The sequence below is a fragment of the Bos indicus x Bos taurus genome, chromosome 7, assembly GCF_003369695.1.
Source record: "Bos indicus x Bos taurus breed Angus x Brahman F1 hybrid chromosome 7, Bos_hybrid_MaternalHap_v2.0, whole genome shotgun sequence".
NCBI lineage: Eukaryota > Metazoa > Chordata > Mammalia > Artiodactyla > Bovidae > Bos > Bos indicus x Bos taurus.
Window position 1 is genome coordinate 19886069 of NC_040082.1, and position 23748 is coordinate 19909816.

Genomic DNA, 23748 nt, shown 5'->3' on the forward strand with positions numbered 1-23748 from the left:
GAGCATGTTTAAGACAGGTTGCTCAGTCACTTCAGTCGTGTCCAACTCTTGACTCTTCAGTCGTGACTCTGTGGACTGTAGCCTGCCAGGGCTCCTCTGTCAGTGGGATGCTCCAGGCAAGAATACTAGAGTGGGTTGCCATGACCTCCAGGGGATCTCCCCGAGCCAGGGATTGAACCCACATCTCTTTACATTTCCAGCATTGGCAGGTGGGTTCTTTACCACCAGCACCACTTGGGAAGTCTGTAAGGTAGGTTAGGCTGAGCTATGATGTTCAGTAGGTTAGAAAGAGTAAATGCATTTTTGATTTATATATTCTACTTACAATAGGTGTTTTGGGACACAAACTCATTATAAGTTGAAGGAGACCTATATAAACTTAGTTAAGTTTTTAGATATTTTATATGAGAATAATTTAACTTTTTTTTTTTTTTTACGTCTAGCATATATCTCTGGCTCTGAATAGTTTATTAGATTCCATTTCTGGTCCATACGACCCATTTTGCTTTTCTGGGCTCTTATCATTTCTCATATTTTCATATTTCCTTATTTTTTTTTCAGTTTGGTAGCTTTTTCCTACTTTTAAAAAACTGAACAGTCATGCTTCTCTGTAAACTTGGTGAGTCAGTTCAACCTCTAATTACTTCAGTCTCCTTCCTTGCAGGAAAGGCTGTCAAAATACAAGAACACTCGAATGTTTTGCATCATCTCACACGCACATAGGGGATAAGGAGGGATATAATTCTCCTGAAGAAGCAAAACAACTGGCAACAGCTGGCACAACAACTTCTAAAGACCCAGTCTGACCCTGTTTGGAAATCATCAGCCTCAAACAGCCCCTAAATAATAATTACCCCATCTGCACCAGGACCATCTCCTTGACTAGCTACACTTAATGACGTAATACCTGCTATCTACTTTCAGCACTGATGCCATCATGGCCATATTTTCTAAGACCAACAAAATATCATCCATACGGACAGGGGAATATCCTACGTCACACACAGACATGCTTCCCCCATTCTCTGGTAACACCGTATCAAATCACTAACAAACACGTCTCCAGTCTTCAAAATAATTTAGTTATTAGAAAGGTGATTGGACAAACCGGTAAAGATTTTTTTTCCCCACCAACAAAAAAGCAAATCAGAACAGAGTTAGTCTTTTTCTCCAGTTTACCCAGCCTTCGGAGCTCTAACTGCAGTCCCATCATAATCATTTTAGACTCCAAAGCAGTGTGAGCATCGGATGCATAATTTTCAACACATGTTTTATTAATCCATTCTTCCTGTGCTTCATTTAAAATACTGGAAACTATAAAAAGATAAGCGTGTTACTCCCCTGCCAGGAAAAAGAAAAAAAAAAAACTAACCAGAAAATACGAAAAAAAAAAATAAATAAAAACCCAGAGCAACTGGAATCTCGGTCTTGAGGAAACACATGGGATTGAAGCATCCGCCGGAGCTCTGTCACCGACTGTCATCAGTGACTCCAGCGCTGAAGCCTCCAGGCCGGAGCGAGGAGGCTGTGCGTGCAAGCTGGTGAGTATGTGACCGCGGGGGTCCAGGGCGGGGACGGGGTGGGGCGGGGGGGCCAGCGGCGCGGGGAGGGTCTTCCAGGAAGACCCGAGCGCACCGGGGCCCACGCCTGCGCATTCGGCCGGGCCGCCCGGCCCGCACGTAGCGCCCGGCGTGACTCAGCGCTGACTCATCGCGGCCGCTGCCGGGTGGCTTTCCCAGTCCGCGCGCTCCGCCTGCACGGCTCCCCTCCCCGGCTCCCCCCCCCCCCCCGCCCCCCGACGCCTGCTCCCCAGTCCCTTCCTGCGCAGACCAGGCTCGGCGCTTGCAACAGAGCAGGGCGGATTTTATAGCTTTTGAATCCCGAAGAAGCAGGGAATTAACTGGCTTTGTTTTCTTTGACTTTGAAGGGCTCCATAGTCCACTGGTGAAATTCTTCCAAAAGCTTGTTGGAACAAATCCCGAACGGCGTCCGTCCACGGTGATTTAGAGATGACCTCCACTCAGATTTTTGCTTCGGTCGTACGGAGCTCGCATCTTCTTTTGGCCCATGTGTGGGCAGGTTATCATTTCAGTGTGTGAGACCTTGGCACACACCCATAACTAGGGTGACGCAGATCAGGTTGGGACTTGGCAGTTTGTTTGGACCTTGAGTGGCTTTACTGTAAAAGCCAGAGAACGCTTCATAAAGACGTCCGTATCTGCCATCTCGCTTCCTGATTAGATGCCACGTTCATTTTCAGTCTGTCAGTACCCTTTGGGAGGTCCTGGGATCCATTTACGTTGCTAATAGCCGGATTCTTGAGCGGTCATGCTGGTTTCCTCCTCTCTGAGGTTCAGCGCAGAGAGGAATACCGACACAGTATTTCTTCAGGTGTAGCCCACCGGCCATCTGCATGGAGGGTGCCTGGCGATATTTGGTCAAAAGGCAGATTCTTAGACCTCACTCTAGACTGCAAACTCAGAGTGTCCTGGGTTAGGGTCTGGAAATCAGCCTGTAAAGGATTCTGATGTACTCTTAGATTTGTAAACTGCTATGGGGTCGCACAGAGTTGGACACGACTGAAGCGACTTAGCAGCAGCAGGTAGAGGATGAGGCTATGAGATATTATTCTGTTAAGACCAGGAGAAATCTTTCTACTCAAGAACACACTGCTCTAAAGTCGATATTGAAGTTCTAATGCCAGGCAATCCTATATCTAAAATTAGTTTTATATATAGTATTATGTTTGTTTTAACAGATTTTTTTTTCTTTTTAATTGGAAATTCGGGTTTAGAATAAAACGAAGTAGCTATTGAGTGCTGCTGCTGCTGCTAAGTCGCTTCAGTCGTGTCCGACTCTGTGCGACCCCAGAGACGGCCGCCCACCAGGCTCCCCAGTCCCTGGGATTCTCCAGGCAAGAACACTGGAGTGGGTTGCCATTTCCTTCTCCAATGCATGAAAGTGAAAAGTCAAAGTGAAGTCGCTCAGTCGTGTCTGACTCTTAGCGACCCCATGGACTGCAGCCTACCAGGCTCCTCCACCCATGGGATTTTCCAGGCAAGAGTACTGGAGTGGGGTGCCATCGCCTTCTCCGACCTATTGAGTACATTTTGTTATTTCAGACCAGTATTTCCCAAACCTGACTTTGCATCAGAATTACCCATAAGGCATTAGAGGATTCTAATCCCTGGGCCAGACCCTAGGCCTAAAGAACCATTATCGGAAGGACAGTGCAGTTTCAAGAACAGGCAGTTGGCAAAGCTCTGCAAGTTAGTCTCTGTACCTTTGCAAAAGGGCACTCTTCCCAAATACAATAAGTAGTTAAGTGTTAGTCTCTCAGTCATGTCCAACTCTTTGCAACCTGAAGACTGTAGCCTGCCAGGCTTGTCTGTCCATGGAATTCTCCAGGCAAGAATACTGGAATGGGTTGCCATTCCCTTCTCCAGGGGATCTTCCCAACCCAGGGATCGAACCCATGTCTCCCACATTGCAGGCAGATTCTACCTTCTGAGCCACCAGAAGTGAAGTGAAGTGAAGTCGATCAGTCGTGTCTGACTCATTCAGACCCCATGGACTGTAGCCGATCAGTCTCCTCCATCCATGAGATTTTCCAGGCGAGGGTACTGGAGTGGGTTGCCATTTCCTTCTCCACTAAGCCACCAGAGCAGCCCCCAAATACAATAAAAATGTCATTAACTGCAGGGTGGTTGGCCTGTGTTCACTGTGGTGCTTACTCATCTCTCAGGCTGTACTGTTTGCTTTTGAAATCACCATTAAAAAAATAAAGTTAAAAGTGACCACATAAAATATCAGCTTCTTATTGTATTGATAAATTCACTTATTCAGAAAGCACGTTTGAAATCTTTGTATTCCAGATCTTTTGAGGGGAGTGGATGGGGAGGATGGCAGATGATTGAAGAATAATCTGGAAGTTTATTTTGAAATTTTTCTTACTCTCTTTCTTTGAATATTTTATTTACTCATTTTATTTTTGTCTCACTGAATAAGTTTTTTCATTTCATCCCTGTTAGTATTGTGTCCAAAAGCCTAGATCTGACCCACACCCGAAAGAGACATCTCCTTGGTGACTGTACACATATAGCCTTACTTCTTCAAGTGTGGTCTCTGGACTAGCAGCATGCATATCACCTGGAAACTTGTAAGAAATGCAGATTCTCAGGTCCCATCCAGAACTACTGAATCAAAATCAATACTTTAGTAAGATCCCCAAGTGATTTGTTTGTATATTAAAATTTGGGCAGTGCTATCTTATATTAATGGGAAGAGTTATGCTCGGGTTGCTGGAGGAAAAGAGAAGAAATTCAGTAGGGTAAATTTGTTTCTTTGGGCTGCTGTAACAAAGTACCACAAACTAAGTGGTTTATAACAAATTTATTCTTCCACAGTTCTGGAGGCAAGAAGTCAAAATCAAGGTGTCAGCAAGGCCATGTTTTCCCTGAGACTAAGTAGAACTCTTTTCAGCTTCTTGTGATAGACATGGATCTTTGGTGTTTGTTAGTTATAGCTGCATCATTCCTATCTTTGCCCCTATCATCACATGGCCTTCTTCCTGTGTGTCTCTTGTTTTTACAGGTCTTCTTATAAGGGCTTCCCTGGTAGCTCAGCTGGTAAAGAATACGCCTGCAATGCAGGAGACCCCAGTTCAATTCCTGAGTTGAGAAGATCCACTGGAGAAGGGATAGGCTACCCACTCCGGTATTCTTGGGCTTCCCTGGTGGCTCAGCTGGTAATGAATCTGCCTGCAGTACAGGAGATCTGGGTTCGATCCCTGGGTTGGGAAGATCCCCTGAAGAAGGGAAAGGCTACCCACTCCAATATTATGGCCTGGAGAATTCCATGGACTGTATAGTCCCTATGGTCTTGTCTCTACATTTCTTCTTATAAGGACATCAGTGATTATTGGATGATGGCCCATCCTAATGAACTCAGGCTAAATTGATTACATCTACAGGATTTTCCAAACAAGATCATATAGACAGATACCAGGGGTTATAGCTTCTTCATATCTCTTTGGGGGGCACAATTCAATCCATAATAGGTAGATATGGAAATCCCATTTTCAATATGTCTTTAATGCTAGAGACATGGGTTTGATCCCTAGGTTGGGAAGATCCCCTGGAGAAGGGAGTGGTTTCAATATACAGAAATGTATTATGTGAAAAATAACATTAAACATAAGTATTATAAAATAATCTGATCATATTTTATAAAATAATTATAAACTATTCTCTCCTATTGGCTATTATTTCACCCTTTTGTCTTGTATTCTCTTAGCTGGATAATGAACTCTTTCCAAAACCAGATTTCTTTGCAACCCTTTTTTACACGATGCTGAGTTCATAGTAAGAGCTTAGTAGTTATTAAGTATGACAATTAAGTTATAATATACTATTAGACAAATGTAGAAAATCTCACATGTTTTAATCAACTGGTGGTACAGGGTCAGAGAAAATTCTACCACAAAGATGAGCTTGACCATAAAAATTAAGCCCTAAAATAAAGGAAAAAAGTACTTACAACTGAAACCATCTTAGGACCAGGGCAAGAAAGTGAAGGGAATCCTTATAACCTCAAGAAAGGATAAGAATAGGATCAGAGAGCCAGCTCCAACACAGTAATGTCTTTTTAAAAACCTTTGACAGTTTGTAGTGGGCGGCTGATTTTGTTTGCTCAGCATGCATTTTCCCCCATTCCTCTGAGCAAGTTCTCATTCTCTCCAGCACTTCTGTGCAGGACTGCCAACCACAGGGTTTCCCTTCCCCCCTCCTCCCAAGGCTAAAACACGTGACTGTTTACTTTTTGTCCTCACATGTAAATCTGGGTGAGTCTCAAAAATGCAGAAAGCGGTTGAAGGTGAGTCATGTCAGTGGTCATTTCAGACACCAGCCAGGTGTTTCTGTTTGTTCGTTTCACCGTTGAGAATTCCAGAGTAACCCCAGTTACAGTCTTCTCAAGTCCCAATTATTTAACTCTTCTTTTTTTCCTAAGAGCTACCCAGTATCCTTCCAAATTTTAACTTATTTAAAAATGTAAGAGTTCAATGTTTATTTTTAACTTATTCTTTTTAGATCATTATTTTCTACTATCTTCTTATAATTTATTGTTAATTATTTTTTATGGGGCCATGAGTTAGGCCCAGTTGGTTTCTATTGCTTCCAGCCAAAGGAACGGAACTACTAGGAAAATATTGATGGGGAGGACACATACTGCCTACAGCCACCCTACAAGGACAACCTGAAATAGTAGTTTGCATTCACAGTGAACAAAATATGTACTCTTGAGGACTTCCCTGGTGTACAGTGGACAGGAATCCACCTGCCAGAGCAGGGGGATATGCATTTAATCCCTGGTCTGGGGAGATTCCACATGCCACAGAGCAACTAAGCCCACGCACCACAACTCCTGAGCCCACACTCTAGAACCTGTGCTCCGCAACAGAAGAAGCCCTTACGCAGCAATGAAAAGGAGCCCCCTGCTCACCGCAACTAGACAAAGTCCACACACAGTAACAAAATCCCAGCACAGCCAAAAATAAATAAGTAAAATAAAGAGTAAAACTCTTAAAAAAAAAAAAAAAAGAAGTATGGGTAAGAGCAAATATGTGACTAAAGATAAAAGACGAGCTTAAAAAAATATGTACTCTTGAAATGTAATGAAGTTCTTTTCAGCTTTCTTCAATTGATTTTTTTCAGCTATCATTATTGCCCTGTGTTTCAAGCTGAGTCATTCTTCCCTTCGGAACCATCCAAATTGCCAAGGGGTACAAAAGAGAGAATCACTCTTGTCATACTCCTAGACACCAATAATCTTCTTTATGTTGCCTCCAATGGCTCATTGTGGTTTTCATGATACTTGCAGTATTAAAGGGATTAAAGAAGAGTACTCCAAAGTTTCTAATTAGAGCTGTTTACCAGCGGGCTGATCAACAAAATAGAAACAGTGTCTCTGTTATGCCAGATTAAATGTGATCTTTTCTTTGCAAGCAAAGATTAGCCTAAAGCCTTCATATTGGTCAACACTAAGTGTGTGTCTTTTTGAGTTCTACTGATAAAATTTAATTTAAATGAGGTACACAGCTTCTCAGAATCCTTATTTTCTACTCTCAACCGTCTCTCTCCATCACATGCTTGTATTAGCTGTTGCATAGTGGATATGGAGGCTGGAGAACTAGTATTTATATGCACAAAAAGCACAATCTACTCACTTTAAACAATTCAACAAAGGTAAATTTAAAACATATATAGAGCATTCTAAAACTAAATGTGAGTGATCTGGTAGAAAGTTCCCGGTTCCCTTTTAATCAAGTGTCCCGATTTCACAAAATACAAAAGAGCAAAATTCAAACATATAGTACTTCTTATACTTACTACATCTGAACACAGATGTAAAGGGGGAGGGAAAAAAAAAAAAAGCAACTACAACCCACAACAGTATCCACAGCTCTTTATAAGTCGTATATCCTTACTAAAATATTGCTATTCACACAGTTCAATTTCTATTAATAGGACAGCCTGATGACTCATTTTGTACACTGAAAATCTAATGAGGATTTTTAGATTTGTAACACCCTGTGATGACCATTAGTAGCTCCTTCATATTAAAACACATTTTGGGGGAAAATAGTTCTATGAAAATATTAATTTTTTTCTCTTTTTAAATATTAAGGTATAATTTACATGCAGTAATTTTTAGCCTTTTTAGTGCATTTTTTCTGTGAGATTTGATGAATGCATACAGACACACAGCCACCATCACAATCAAAACAGAACAATTCCATTATTCCTCAAAGTCCCTTCAAGCTCATTTATAAAGTCAAGTCCTTCCCCCTAGCCTCTGGTAATCACTGATCTGTTTTCTCTACACACAGTTTTTCCTCTTCCCGAATGCCATATAAATATCATCAAACAGTATGTAGCCTTTTGAACTTGGCCTCTTTCATTTAGTATAATGTATTTAAGATTTACCCTTTTCTTGCATGTATCATTAGTTTGTTCCTTTTTATTGCAATAATATTCCATTGTATGGATGTACCATAGTTGGTTTATCCAATTATTAATATTTAACTGATCATTAATTATTTTGTAAAAGAGGATGGCTTCATGACTATGAAATTATGCATTTATCAAGAAGAGGAAAAAATAAGGTATATTCCATTTGTGCCTTGAATTGTGTAATTACTTTAGATTTATTTGACTATATACTAGGTGTATCTATTTTAAAAAATACATTTTTCACGTAACTGAAAAAAGTATACATATTTGTTCAACCCTGTGGATGTACATTTGAAGCGTGTGCTATGATTTGAAAGGTTTTCTCTATCTAGAATGGGAATAGATCACATCTGATTATTATTGCTGATAACATTAGATAACATTTTGCTTAACCTTCTGAGGGTAAGTGCTCTATGAAGACCCTATTCAACCCAGACCTCTGAAATGGCTCCCTTCCCATTGAAACCCTGTTAATCTTTTACCATGTGGAAGCAACAGGTGGGTTAGTAAATAGCCAATAGAAAGACAATTCTTGTCCTTCAGGATTGGTGCCAGTGGAAAGCAGTGACCTGAAATACAGATCTCAGGCCTGACATGATGAAAGTCTAATGCCACAGCTGTCGTCTCTCACAACTGTCACTCATCATGTTTTAATTTCACAGTTTTGATTTAATCTTTTCTAAATATGGCAGGCACTAGATAAATACAGAACAAGATAACAAGAGTTCTCAGCAAAGGAGCTAGGTTGGTATTGGCACTATCCCCCTTTCACCACCTGCCCAACCTTTTGGATTTTATTCTTCGTGACATTGCATCTCCAGGACACTGCTTTTCATGTTCTTAAGGACCAGAGCTTCAGTACTAGCTCAGAAGCTTAACAGGAATCATAGCTTTGATTTCGTGGTGACTTCTTCACCTTTCTTATCATGCTAACCAGATGCTTTTACCAGCCATTTTAAGTTGTAACACATAGTGGAACTGTATTTGAAAAAATGAACCAAAACTTTCAATGATGTACCCTCAGATTCTCCTCTCTTCTAAGCTATATAATTAAAAACAGTTTTCAGCCATAGATACAATTCTTTTTCTTATAAAGCCTCCTTTAAAAAATAAATCCTGTATTGAGTTAGAGTTTACGTACAATAAAATGCACCCATTCTAACTGTACAATCTTGACAAATATATATATACTTGAGTAAGCCATCACTGGGCTTCCCCGATGATTCAGTGATCAAGAATCTGCCTGCAGTGCTGGAGACACAGGAGTCATGGGTTTGATCCCTGGGTCAGAAAGATCCCCTGGAGGAGGAAATGGACTCCAGTATTCTTGCCTGGAGAATTCCATGGACAGAGGAGCCTAATGGGCTACAGTCCATGGGGTCGCAAAGAGCTGGACAGTACTGAGCACATAGGCACTCAAACCATAGCTACAAGATAAAAGCATCTCCCCACTCAAAGTCTTGCTAACACACTTTTCAGTCAGTCCTATGTCTACGCCCAATCTCAGGCAATTGTTCTGCATTCTAACATGATGGATTAGTCTTACTTTTGGCATAATTTCCTACAAACAGCATGTATTCATTTGGGTCTGGTTTTTCACTTAGCATAAACTTAGTGGGGATCCGTCAGTGTTGTTGCACGTGTCTGCAACGTGTTCTTTCGTTTCCCCTCGGAGTAGTATTCCATTTTATGGATATACCACCATTTGTTTATGCACTCGCCTGCTGAGGGACATTTGGGTTGTATCCATTTGAGAGATGTCGTGAGTAAAGCCGCTGTAGACATTTGTGTATAAAGAAATACATGGTTATTTGTAGAAGATGGTCAGAAAATGCTTGCTAGGCATTTGAGCAAAGACCTGAAGGAAGTGAAAGAGAATACCATGAAAATATCTCAGGGAACAGTATTCAGAAGGCAAAGAGAACATCATGTGCAAAAGAACTTGATGTGTTTGAGGAATATCAAGGAAACCAAGGGGGCTGCAATGCGATGAGAGAGGAAAATAGGAAATGAGGTCAGAAAAGTATAAAGTCCAGCTCACGTAGAGTTTTTAGGCTAATGAACTTTGGAAAGAATGAAATCGGAAATTATTAGAGGATTTTGAACAGTAAAAGGAGACAGTGTGTCATATTTTAGAAGAAATCACTCTAATATTGGACATAAATTATAGGAGGCAAGCCTTGATGTAGGTATATCAGTTAGGTGTGCTTAGTCGCTCAGTCGTGTCCAACTCTTGTGACCCCATAGACTGTAGCACTGCTAGGCTCCTCCACCCAATGGATTCTCCAGGCAAGAATACTGCAGTGGGTTGCCATTTCCTTCTCCAGGGGATCTTCCCGACCCAGGAAGTGAACCTGGGTCTCCTGCATTGCAGGCAGACTCTTTACTGATTGGACTATGAGGGAAGCCCACATTGGTTAGGAGGTTACTACAATTGCCCAGATGGGAGACTGGACCAGAATGTTAACAGTGAAGCTGAAGAGAAGTGGTGGGATTCTGGACGTGTTCTGAAGGCAGAGCTGACAGTGTAACCAATGGATTGAAAGTATTCTGGAAAGAGGAGTCAAACTTATTGATTTAATTCCAAGCTTACACTTCCTCTAAGTATAGGGGGAAATCCGTTTCAAGAAGAAAAAGGGAGAAAACAATCACACAGTTTTTATCCTTAAAAACTCAGAAACTAAGTTGAAAGTCATCGTCACTGGCAAATCCAGACTATGTTAATCACCCCAAATATTTTCAATCTAAATAGCTCATGGTGTCTACCTACAGTAAAATTCAGTGTTATGAAAAAATGTAATATATAGATTACATGTTGATTTGTCAATGCTTTAGAATCCTGAGTATATAAAAATACTTCACTCAAAGTTTGGAAAATAACGAATAAGAGAGTAAAATGAAAATCATAGCAATCCTATAAAATGAGCCACAATTAGTCTTACTACTCTATAGGTTATAAGTTAAAAGTCAAGATAAATATATGACCCTTTGGATCAAATCTAATGAATCAGAGACTAGGATCAGAGTCTACTGATTCAAATTGTAGTGCAGATAATACTTTTGATCATTGCTGACTCCTCCTCAGTGCTATTTTTTCTGTCTGCTTTAATGATGGATATTAAATATCAATACCTTTAATACCTATGACATATATCCAGAAACCTCAATAGATAATTATAAGAAGATCCTATATGATGTTACCATATTTAGTAAGATCCAACAGTGGACTGGTTGTTCAAAATTGGGAAGGGAATATGTCAAGGCTGCATATTGTCACCCTGCTTATTTAACTTATATGCAGAGTACATCATGCAAAATGCTGGGCTGGTTTAAGCACAAGCTGGAATCAAGATTGCTGGGAGAAATGTCAATAACCTCAGATATGCAGATGACACCACCCTAATGGCAGAAAGTGAAGAGGAACTAAAGAGCCTCTTGATGAAGGTGAAAGAGGAGAGTGAAAAAGTTGGCTTAAAACTTAACATTCAAAAAACAAAGATAATAGCATATAGTCCCATCACTTCATGGCAAATAGATGGGCGAAAAAATGGAAACAGTGACAGATTTCTCTTCTTGGTCTCCAAAATCACTGTGGACGATGACTACAGCCATGAAATTAGAAGATGCTTCTTGGAATAAAAGCTATGACAAACTTAGACAGCCAGAGACATCAGCTTGCCGACAAAGGTCCCTATAGTCAAAACTATGGCTTTTCCAGTAGTCATGTGAGATTTGAACCATAAAAAAGGCTGAGCACCGGAGAATTGATGCTTTTGAACTCTGGTGCTGGAGAAGACTCTTAAGAGTCCCTTGGACAGCATGGAGATCAAACCAGTCAATTCTAAAGAAAATCAACCCTGGATAGTCATTGGAAGGACTGCTGCTGAAGCTCCAATATTTTGGCCACCTGATGCGAAGAACTGACTCATTAGAAAAGACCTTGATGGTTGGAAAGTTTGAGGGCAGGAGGAGAAGTGGGTGACAGAGGATGAGATGGTTGGATGGCATCACTGACTCAATGGACATGAGTTTGAGCAAGCTCTGGGAGTTGGTGATGGACAGGGAAGCCTGGTGTGCTGCAGTCCATGAGGTCACAAAGAATCAGACACGACTGAGCAACTGAACAACAACAAACCAAATGATAGATCAGTAAAGTATAAAAACTTTGTACAAACCAATTTCTAAGAAAACTATGATCTGTATCAGTTCCCCTAAGTATTTTGAAACATCTAGTGCTACTATAATTGTGTAGATTTATTTTGCAATGGCAAAATCTGTCCAAATGTGTGTGTGTTGCAGGGGAATGAAGGGGATGTTTAGAAATCCACACAGAAGGAATATTTGCAAACACATTTAAACAAAGCAGAGTTAGAAACTGTAATTTTTACTTCTCTGATGCTGAGCATACATTTCTCCTAAAAAAATAAAGATTTAAAAAGAGAGGGCTGTAGAATTTATCTGTACCAAGGCAATTTTATTCTGTTATAAATAATTTGCATATGTCTAGAGCTGGTACCAGTAATTAGGCCATAATGGTAACTTGTCACTCTTAAACACAACAGCTGTGTGTATTTGGAAAGATTAAGATAAGTATAAGTAGATTGTTCAGTAATTCTGGAAGCCTTGTTTACCAAAGCAAAGATGGCTGACAAGATTCTTACTGTTGACTTAATATGATGTAAACATATTTTATTAAATAGTTAAGACTAAATAGCTTAAAATTTTATAAAGAAAGCTTTTTACCTAATTTTGGGAAAAATTAAAGGAGCATATTTCTTTCTAAGGCTGAATTTCAACCTTCTTTATAATATCTAATAATTTGCCACATAAGTTTGATACCTGATCATTTTTTTTTCTTTAATCAACCATGACTCCTTACGTCTATACACACAGATGTACTTTAGTATTAAAATGCATTTTCTTTATTATTCCTTGAAACTATTCATGAGGTGGTATTTCTATTTCACAGACAGAGGTATAATTATTTAAATGTGGTGCAATCATCTAAAAGTTACATGAACAGTAGAATGAGTACCAGAACATGATTAATTAATTTTAGATTTGAAGATCAGCGAGGCCCTGAATCAGATATCCCTGATTCTGAGCTGTTCTTTTGGCAAAGAAGTTTGCTGTTTGCTGATGGAGAGAGTACAAATGCACATTTTATACTGGTATATATTGAAAGTGTAGTAAGTTGTTAATGGGAAGGATCTTCTTTTCCAAATAAAATGCAGGCCTCTAAATACAAGCAAAATTGGGGTTCATTTAATTCTGGAACATCAGAATAGGCAGAATAAGTAAAATAATAAATGAAATAATAAACAAAGACTCTTACTGACTTTTCTAACCTTTGAGCTGATTGAACTCCAAGTTCATTTTGCTAAACAACTTTGGAAGACTTAGCCAACCAGTAGAAATGTGAATTATAGCTCTTCCTCAATGAAGTAACAAATTGACATTGCCCAGGCAGTAAATTTCAATAGAGTTCATTTAAAATTGGAAAAGATAAGCCCATTCGGAAACTGCTGTTAATTAGTCAGCCAACAAGGGCATTGAACATCTATTTTATGTCCATCAGTGGTTTAGGGTGATGAAGAAATATGAGAGATAAAATGAATAGTCTTTACCTTGTAAGGATTTATAATCTAGTTCTTAGTGACAAATTTTGCTTCAGATTAGATAAAAACTTTATGTATTTCTTGATATCCTTCTTGGAGTCCATGGGGTCGCAGAGTGGGACATGACTGAGCAAGTGAACTGACTGATATCCTTCTTTAGAGAACCAAATTTTGTCAGAATCACAGGACTCTTTTGGACAATACCATGGAGTAAATAAACAGTTTTGAAAATGTTTCCTTTAAATGAGGTCCTTATTTTACAAAGAAGTCCTGACCAGCCAGGTGACCCCTGGGCTTCTTCACTCTCAGAAAGGAAAAAATAATACTGGTTCTGCTTCCTGGTACGGACAAGGAACACATGAGATAATGTGCAATGTACACCAAGCACTCCAGTGTCCTTTATAAACAGATTCTGAAAGCATCAAAGAGGCAAGCATTTAAACTAAGCAATTAAATTTTAGAAAATCAGCTTAAATATAAAATTTGACTAATTATACAATCTTGTTGGACATTCTGCTCAGTCATCTCACCTAATCACTACATAGTCCAAACTGTTTCCTCTTGGTGTTCTTTAGAAAGAAAAAAATAATCATCATCATTTTTGGTACAAAATTTTTGGTAAAAATTACCTAGAGACTGCTGAAGTTTTGATTTTTCATATGTAATCCTGACTCATGGTCACTATACTGAATATCAGTTGCACTTCAATGATCATTTATTGTGCAAGTTTGAGGTACAATTCACTGTGCTAGACATGGAAAGAAACACAAAAACATTCATCTGTATTTGATATCCAGATGCTTAACATCCACCAGAGATAATCCCATAAGTTCTGTGAAGTTGAATGTATACTAAGATGTACCTGGTAGCTGTGCTTTACAATATGCTACTGTCAAAATAAATAATTAATGTTATTTTTGTTTTTATCATTAAAAATAGAATGGGGAATGAAGGGAAAATACAGTTTTAAGAGCTTGCTTATTGTTTATATGCCATAAGAAATATAGAGGTATATGTAAATATATATACATACAAGTATTTTGATGAAAATAGATTTGAAAATATTATCTTCTGTTAGTGAAACAATCTCCTATCGAATTCAAAATATAGAGGAAATTATGTACAGAATAAATCAGTTTTAGGATCTAGAAAATTAGAGGGGAACTTTTTCTGAGTCAATTTAAGAAATGCACGAACTGTTGTAAAAGCCAAAAAATTTGTGAGACCAAATAAGAGTGTCCATGATTTGCTTAAATCTAAACCACTTAAATGCTATCTACCTTTGGATATTTTATATAAACCTAATACCTATAGCTTTAGGGTGCTTGCTGTAATAGTTAAAATAATGAAAAATTGAGTTTAGACCTCTAGATAAAGGATCAAATATATGTACTTGTGTTTGCTTCCTTTTATAATATCATCAAAATGACAGTGATTTAAAAAGAAGAACTAATCCATAATGACAAAGAGGATAGAAGAGGAGTTAACACAAGAAAATTCTAGAAACTGAGAAGCAGACTGAAAGTGGTAACTGCCTATTAAGACTTTAGAAAGGAACTTTAGGCAAAGTCAGGAAGCAATTAATTTACATTTCAGAATTCCCCAGGGCTCAAAATTGTTGACATTAGGTGCTTTTGAAATGTGTTAATTGCGAGGCTATAAACAAGAGAATGAGTTGAGTGTCTATGGGATGCATTTGGACACTTCTCTGTCACAGAGCTTCCTCCCTACTCTCTAGAATGGGCAACCTGTGCCTCCCCAACCAGTACAGAAGATCGCAAGTTTATTCTACAGAGGATTTTTGAAAAGGAGAACACCAAGCAAAATCGAAGGTACTGGTACCTTGCTTAAAACAGTAGAATTAAGTGAATGTTAAGATATGAAATTCTAAGAACAACCGTCTTATCTTCTCACCCTTGGTTCCTAGAACACTAGCTTCCAAACCTCTACCTCCCAGGCCTAGGAATGGAAAAATCATCTTTGGGGAATCTGACCAGCTTCGAGATCCTGACAGCAGGGTTCCTTCAATGACATGGGCTACCCAAACCACCCACCCAGAGGTGCTCAGAGCCTGCCCTCAGCCTTCTAGTCCCTGCACTCTTAGAAAACCAAAATTCATTCAGTATCTAAGGGGAGCCTCTGTGTGAAAGACAAAGATGGAAACAATCAGACAAAAGCAGCATTGAAGAGATGAACGCAGGCAAGGGAAGGAAATAAAAACACTGTCTTTTGTATCCCAGATCGACAAGACAGAGTGCAGTAGCCATAAAGTTAGAACAGGGTGACTGTCTGTCTATCATCTATAAGGAGAACAAAAAAGAGCTCATAAAAATTCAAATTATAAGAGTATAATTAAAAAAAAAATAAAGGATCGAAAGATAAAGAGATAAGTTGAGGACATCTTTCTGAAAGCAGAGCAAAAAGACAATGAGAAGGTAAGAAGGAAGGAAAGGTTTTGGAATCAGAGGACTGTGGACCATCTAGGAAGTCCACCATCAGAATAACAGGAATTTAAGAAATAGAGATAACAGAAAATGAATGGAAGAAAATAATCAAATAGGGAAATCATGAACGTTTTGCAGAACTGAAAGATGTGAATACTCCCATTAAAATGGACTACTGAGACTGCCCTGGGGGTCCAGTGTTTAAGAATCCACCCTGCAATGCAGGAGACACGGGTTGATCCCTGGTCAGTGAAGTAAGATCCCACATGCCATGGGCAGATAACCCTCCTGCTGTAACTACTGAAGCCTGCTTGATTTAGAGCCTATACTCGGCATCTATGGAGTCTGCACACCACAACTAGAGAATCGGTGTGCCTCAATGAAAGATCCCGCATGACACAGTGAAGATTCTGGGAGCGGCAACTAAGACCCAATGCAACCAAATAAATAAATACTTTAAAAAAAAAAAAAAAAGACTACCAAGTACACACAAGAAGGATTTCTAAATCTTCCACTCTTTCTGTATTTTTTGCCATATTTCAGAATCATGTGTTTATATTGCTGCTTTTTAATTTGGCAGCTTTAAGTATTATCAATTGACTTCCTTATGTGGTAGGTTTAGTATTGTTTCACCATTATCTGGTTCATCTCTCTTTCTTCTCATCCTCGCATCCAACTAATATAATTATATTGCAATATTCATTATTTACATTATCATGAGTATGTTAAAGTCATTCACAGCAGATCCCTGTAGCATTTTATAATTTTTTTCTTCTTTCCTTCATAATCTTTTGTTTCCCTTAGAGTTGGTCTTTGTCTTGTTTCTTCATTTGTGAAATTAGAAGTTTGTGATTTGATCTATTTCAGATACAGAGATTCAAATGTTGGGAGATTGGAATTGACACTTATACACTATTGATACACTATCGACAGGTATACACTATCGATAACTAATGAGAACTTACTGTATAGGATGGGAAAGTCTATGCAGTGCTTTGTGGTGACCTAAATGGAAAGGAAATCCAAAAAACAGGAGTTGTATCTATACATATATGTACACTTTGCTGTACAGTAGAAACTAATGTAAAGCAACTATATTCCAATAAAAAAAATTACATTACTCCTTTGATCTGCTCTGTTTTATTCAGAGTTACCTTCATTCTAAGGCAGGCAATCCCAGGAGGCAGCTCTGAGGTTTTCCCAGGTGGTGCAGTGGTAAAGAATCCGCCTGCCAAAGTAAGAGATGAGAGAGACGCAGGTTTGATCCCTAGGTCAGGAAGATTACCTGGAGTAGGAAAGGGTAACCCTCTCCAGTATTCTTGCCTGGAAAATTCCTTGGAGAGAGGAGCCTGGCAGGCCATACAGTCCATGGAGGTGCAAAGAGTCAGACTCGGCTGAGCGCGTGCGCGCACACACACACACACACACACACACACAAGCAGCTCTGAACTTACATCCTCATGGTTTAGAAACTTCAGCAGATAAAGAGAATCTTTTTCTCAATAGCTCCAGTGAGGGAACCAATCTCTTGCCCAAGAGGATGGGCTATTCTTTTTGTTCTCTTGAGTCATGACTTAGGCCTGGGTGGTGTCAGTTTTATCTGAGTCTTATAGATTGAGAATGAGTGAAGTCTGGGCAGATAAAAAAATGATAATAGGCTTGGAAAAATTTTTAATGCATTTTGTGTTTGCATCTTTAACTACAGTGTAGCTCAAACTCAAATAAGTCCTATGATTGCACAGGTTAGAAAGGACAAGAGTTCATTTAATCTTGTCCTCTGATGTAATCAGGATCATAACCAAATTATTCCAGATTTAGCACCAAAATTCACTAATGTTGAACTCTATAATTGATGCCTTCAGGTTGATATACTATATACATTTTCAAGTTTAAACAACATTATAATTTTAGAGTTAATTCGGGAATGCTTTACTGACAGTCAAAGGGCAGAAATTATAAGTTAAAATTAAGACAACATGAACTCATGACAAATTTTAATACTACCAATGTGTTTATATGAAGTTTACTTGATCTTTTAAATGCTGCATTTAATATTATTTTTGATCAGTCTTGTGATCTTTTCAACCTGTTATGAGCAACCACTGGCTAGGAAATTTAGTATTTAAGCTACCCTACTTTTTTAAGACTTCAGCCAAACCATACTTGTTTGGTAGAAATAATTATGATTTTGGTTTGGACTGCAAGGAAATCAAACCAGTCAATCCTAAAGTAAATCAATCCTGAATATTCATTGGAAGGACTGATGCTGAAGCTGAAGCTACAATACTTTGGCCATCTGATGAAGAATTGACTCATTGAAAAAGACCTGACTCATTGTCAGAAAAAGACCTGATTCACTGAAAAAGAACTAACTCATTGAAAAAGACCCTGATCCTGGGAAAGATTAAAGGCAGGAGGAGAAGGGGATGACAGTGGATGAGATGGTAGGATGGAATCACCAACTCAATGGACATGAGTTTGAGCAAACTCCAGGAGCTGGTGATGGACAGGAAAGCCTGGTGTGCTGCAGTCCATGGGATCGCAAAGAGTCGGACACAACTGAGCAACTGAACTGAACTGAACTGGTTTCCAAGGAGACAAGGCCATCTTCATTCATTTTGTCCTTTTTGGTAATATATTTTTTAGCAAACCAAAAGTTCTTAGCTATCCTTCAACTACCTTGCACTGTAAGAAGGGTTGAGAGTATTCATTGGGGGAAAAAAACTCAAAACTCCATGCCAACAAAATTCTTTCAAAACTAATGAACAGCTCTGTATTTCTGGCACCCTTTTAGTACTGTTGTACACTGATCTTTAGTGTTGTCATATTTATATTCATTTTAGGATAACTTTATTGTCTGTCTGCAATGTGACTATGTTTACATCTAGCCTTGAAGTAAAAATGTTCATTATGCATTTATGTAACAGTATTAGAGAACTATGATGACCACTTTTTTTAAATGACAATACAACTCTGCCATTTGTAAATAATGATAATAAATAATAGCTAACATGAATCCTCAGAAAACCTCTATAAACCAGACGCTATTATCAATATACTAATGAAGATACTGGAAAAGAAGATAGAAACTTACTAAGAAACTTACTACCAAGTGGTTAGAGCCCAGCTCATCCATACAAGGTAGTCAACTCTAAGAACATAATGACAGCACTGGATGGATCATGACAGCCTTCCTGTTTCTAGTGTAGAATATCAGAAGAAGAAAGGCATCAACATGCAGTTTGAATTAGCATATGTAAAAAGCCAAGAGATCTTTAAGTTGACAGATAGGATTATGTTGTGGTTTGTACGTGGAATAGACTATTCACTGAGTCCATTTGCTTGGGATTCATAAGGTCCTCAGCAGATAAAATAAAAATGACAAAGATAAGGTAATAAAGATCAGAGCCTACCATGAGGAAGTCTTTTTATAATCTTGGACAGAGAGAATGTTCTTTTAGTGAGCTATTACTCATTCTCTCTTTTTCCACATTATCTCCCCTCCAAACCTTTATTCTTTAAATAAATTAAAAAATCTATTTTATCATAATATATATTAAATATACAAGAAATTACAGAGAATAACATAACCAACATCCATGTACCCAGCATTTGACTCCATCGAATTCTAACATTTTGTTCAAATATTAACATTAGTTGCTAATTTTTAAAAATTATTCCTTTTGACAATGTGCTAGATTAGTTTAAATAGTATATAGAACTCACCTGTATGACTTAAAGAGTAATATGTACTCTCCAGCAAGCCTAAAAGATAAAACATTACTCCTGTCTTAGAAACCCCTGTGTTTCCCTTCCCAATGTTGCTAGTTTGACAGAGTATAGAATTCTAGGTTGGAAAAAATTTTACCTCAGGATTTTGAAGGCACTATTTCACTACCGTCTGGCTTCCAGTGTTGCTTTTCAGACACCTGATGCCACTCTGATTCTTTATCCTTTGTAACCTGCTTTTCACCCTCTGTGGAAGCTCTTCGTCTGCAGTGTTTTGAAATTTCACAACCGTGTCTCGGTGTGGGTTTATTTTTATCCATGTGCTGAGCACTCAGTGAGCCCTTTCATGCTAAAAATTCATGAACGCCTGCTCTATAAAATGTTACTGGATTAATTTTTTGATGACTATCTATTCTTAATTTGAAATTTGAATGTGATGGGCTGGTGTTCTAACTTTTTAACAATTTTCTCTCATTTTTAAATAAATCACTTTGCCTTTTTGCTATACTTTCTGGGACATTCATTGTCTTAATTCTGTCTTTAAGTCCTTCTAATTTCTATCATGTCTATAATTTCCAGTGGCTTCTATGAGATAAAAGAAATGTATATATATTAGTCTTTGCCCCTTGTTCCTGGCACAGAACTCCTAGAACCCTTGTAATTTTCTAAATGATTAAAGCATGTTTTGTTCTATGTGGTGACACTGGGAAAGACAAAGCCACGGTTGGAAGCTTAGAGCTTTCAGCCCTGTCCCCTTACTTCTCTAGAGAGGGCAAAGAGGCTGAAAATGGAGTTAATTGATCATGCCTATGTAAAGAAGAGCTTCCCTTGTGGCTCAGATGGTGAAGAGTCTGCCTGCAATGCAGGAGACCTGGGTTCGATCCCTGGGTTGGGAAGATCCCCTGGAGAAGGAAATGGCAACCCACTCCAGTATTCTTGCCTGGAAAATCCCATGGATGGAAGAGCCTGGAAGGTACAGTCCGTGGGGTCACAAAGAGTCGGATACGACTGAGTGACTTCACTTACACTTTCATGTAAAGAAGCCTCCATAGAAATCCCAGTAGTATGGGTTCAGAGAACTTCCAAGTTGGTGAACAAATCCACACCGGGAGGGTAGTGTACCCCGACTCCTATGGGGACAGATGGTCCCACTCTCAGACACTCCAAGCCCTCCCGCTGTGTACGTCTTCATATGGCTGTTCATCTGCATCCTTTATCATATCCTTTCATATATGGTAAACAGAAGTAAGTGTTCCCCTGAGTTCTGTGAGCTGCTCTAGTGAAATAATCAAGCCTGAAAAGGGGATCACGGGAACTTCTATTTTGTAGCCAAACTGGACAGAAGTAACCTAGGGACCTACTACTTGTGATTGACAGATGAAGAGGGGTGGGGCAATCTTGTGGAACTGAGTTTTTAACCTGTGGCATCTGACACTATCTCCAGGCAGTATGAAGTTAAACTATAGGACACCCAGTTGAAGTCATGGAGAGTTGCCTGATGTAGAGGAAAACCTCCACATGTTTGGTGATCAGAATATCAAAAGTGAGTATTCTCTGTGAGTAGTAAAGGAGAGACACAGGAGAGAAAAAAACAGGGTGGTTTTTCTTATACAGTTCCTTTTCCTCATCTGTTCTTTTACTAAAGACTCAGATTCTTTTATGGCTACACCATCTTATTTATCTATCTTTTTAACAACTGTAAAATATTTTCCTCCTCTTTGTGTGATCTCTGTTTTCTTGGAAATGCTCTTTTCTGTTTTGTTGGCTTGGGTGACTCTCATATTCTTCAGTATCTCATAGTGATCCTTGGCCTCTCACTCTCATTTAAGGATGGGGCATTAACAATATGTTCTGAGTTCCGTTTTCATGTCTGGGGCTTATTGACTGCGAGCTTATTTTAAAATGTTTTGTCTAAACCATTTTATTAGGGAATCCCTGTCATCTTGCCTATTGTTTTTTTTTTTTTTTTTTTAATGAGACCTGGAAGATTCCCCAGAAGAGATTCTTCCTTTCTCCTTCCTTGCCTTTGAAACCTGACTGCTAATGTTTCAGAGTCAGGAGGCTGGTGGGGGTTGATGGTATCTCAGCAGCCAGTTTGTAAACATTTCATTTAATCCTTCTGTTTTCAGGGTGGTAGCCAGTTCTGCCCTCAGCTGTGCCCTGAGCCCTCCAGTCAAGAAAAACACTGTTCTAGTCTCTCTAGGGAATAAACCTCCAGGGTTCTGCTAGAGCAAGAAGAGCAGTCCTCTGGCTGTAAGGCTCTGGGTGACTAGGTCCTTCTTTTTTAGGCCCAACTTGACTCCCACTTCCAAAATGATGAGATCTTAGCAATGTTGAGAATACTAGTAACTTTGAGGGATATATACTCGGTTGCTCTTTTTGCTTTCTCTACTGTCATTTTGGGGGATTCCCTTGTAGCTCAGACAGTAAAGAAATCACCTGCCAATGCAAGAGACCCTGGTTCTATCCCTGAGTCGGAAAGATTCCCTGGAGAAGGGAATGGCAACACACTCCAGTATTCTTGCCTGGAAAATTCCATGGGCAGCAGACCCTGGCAGGCTACAGTCCATGGGGTTGCAAGAGCTGGACACAACTGAGCATGTATAGATGACAATGACTGTCATTTTAGAGTAGGAAGCTTCTTGAGTTCTGCTAAATGCATCTGGTTTTCAGAGTCCTATTTAGACTTCCCATTCTCTTTTGTTCTTGGTGCAATTGTTCTTTTCTGCAGTTTAACTATGAGTTTAGATCATGGCATCCAGTCCCATCACTTCATGGGAAATAGATGGGGAAACAGTGGAAACAGTGTCAGACTTTATTTTTCTGGGCTCCAAAATCACTACAGATGGTGACTGAAGCCATGAAATTAAAAGACGCTTACTCCTTGGAAGGAAAGTTATGACCAACCTAGAGAGCATATTCAAAAGCAGAGACATTACTTTGCCAACAAAGGTTCGTCTAGTCAAGGCTATGGTTTTTCCTGTGGTCATGTATGGATGTGAGAGTTGGACTGTGAAGAAGGCTGAGCGCCGAAGAATTGATGCTTTTGAACTGTGGTGTTGGAGAAGACTCTTGAGAGTCCCTTGGACTGCAAGGAGATCCAACCAGTCCATTCTGAAGGAGATCAGCCCTGGGATTTCTTTGGAAGGAATGATGCTAAAGCTGAAACCCCGGTACTTTGGCCACCTCATGCAAAGAGTTAACTCACTGGAAAAGACTCTGATGCTGGGAAAGATTGGGGGCAGGAGGAGAAGGGGACAACAGAGGATGAGATGGCTGGATGGCATCACTGACTCGATGGACATGAGTCTGAGTGAACTCTGGGAGTTGGTGATAGACAGGGAGGCCTGGTGTGCTGCGATTCACAGGGTCGCAAAGAGTCGGACACGACTGAGCGACTGATCTGATCTGATCTGATCTTAGGTGTGGATTTCATTCATCTTGCTTGGGGTTCCTTATGTTCCTGAATGTAAAGATTTGTATCTTTTCTCAATCCTAGAGTATTCTCCTTTACATTTTAAAAACTTATTTTCTACTAGCAATTGTACACACAGCTGTGCACAATTCTGTACATTTTTTTCCTTTTGGACAATTTCTTAAGTAATCATCTCACACACTAATTCACCTTTCAGCTATGTGTATAAACTCTTTCAACTGAATGCAGAATTTCAAACATTAATTATTATATATTTTATTTTTAGAATCTATTTGTTCTTTTAAAATAATTATCTTAAATGCATTAAACAAGCTTATTATCTTATATTCTGTAGCTATAATTTTAGCATCTTTGCAATTTTGGTGTGGTGATATCTCCTGTGGTGATATCATTTTGTTTTCTTCTTGTTTCTCCTGCTCAGAGTGGCCTTTTGTGTTATATGTTTTGAGATTTTTCATGTTGTGTTCCTGTTCCTTGGAAATGTATCTGTGAGAACTCTTTGAAACCTG

General features: G+C 39.1%; 1 long non-coding RNA gene across 3 annotated transcripts; it reads left to right on the forward strand.

The window, feature by feature from the left end:
• The first annotated feature begins 200 nt into the window (after positions 1 to 200).
• LOC113895008 lies at positions 201 to 22275 on the forward strand. Of its 3 annotated transcripts, none has more exons than XR_003511738.1 (3): positions 201 to 1541; positions 15369 to 15462; positions 21248 to 22275. It is a non-coding gene; the product is annotated as an uncharacterized LOC113895008 (long non-coding RNA). The 3 variants fall into 3 exon arrangements; XR_003511737.1 differs by lacking the exon at positions 21248 to 22275 and adding an exon at positions 15558 to 16558 and having other exon boundaries at positions 210 to 1541; XR_003511736.1 differs by lacking the exon at positions 21248 to 22275 and having other exon boundaries at positions 217 to 1541; positions 15369 to 16558.
• Positions 22276 to 23748: the final 1473 nt, after the last annotated feature.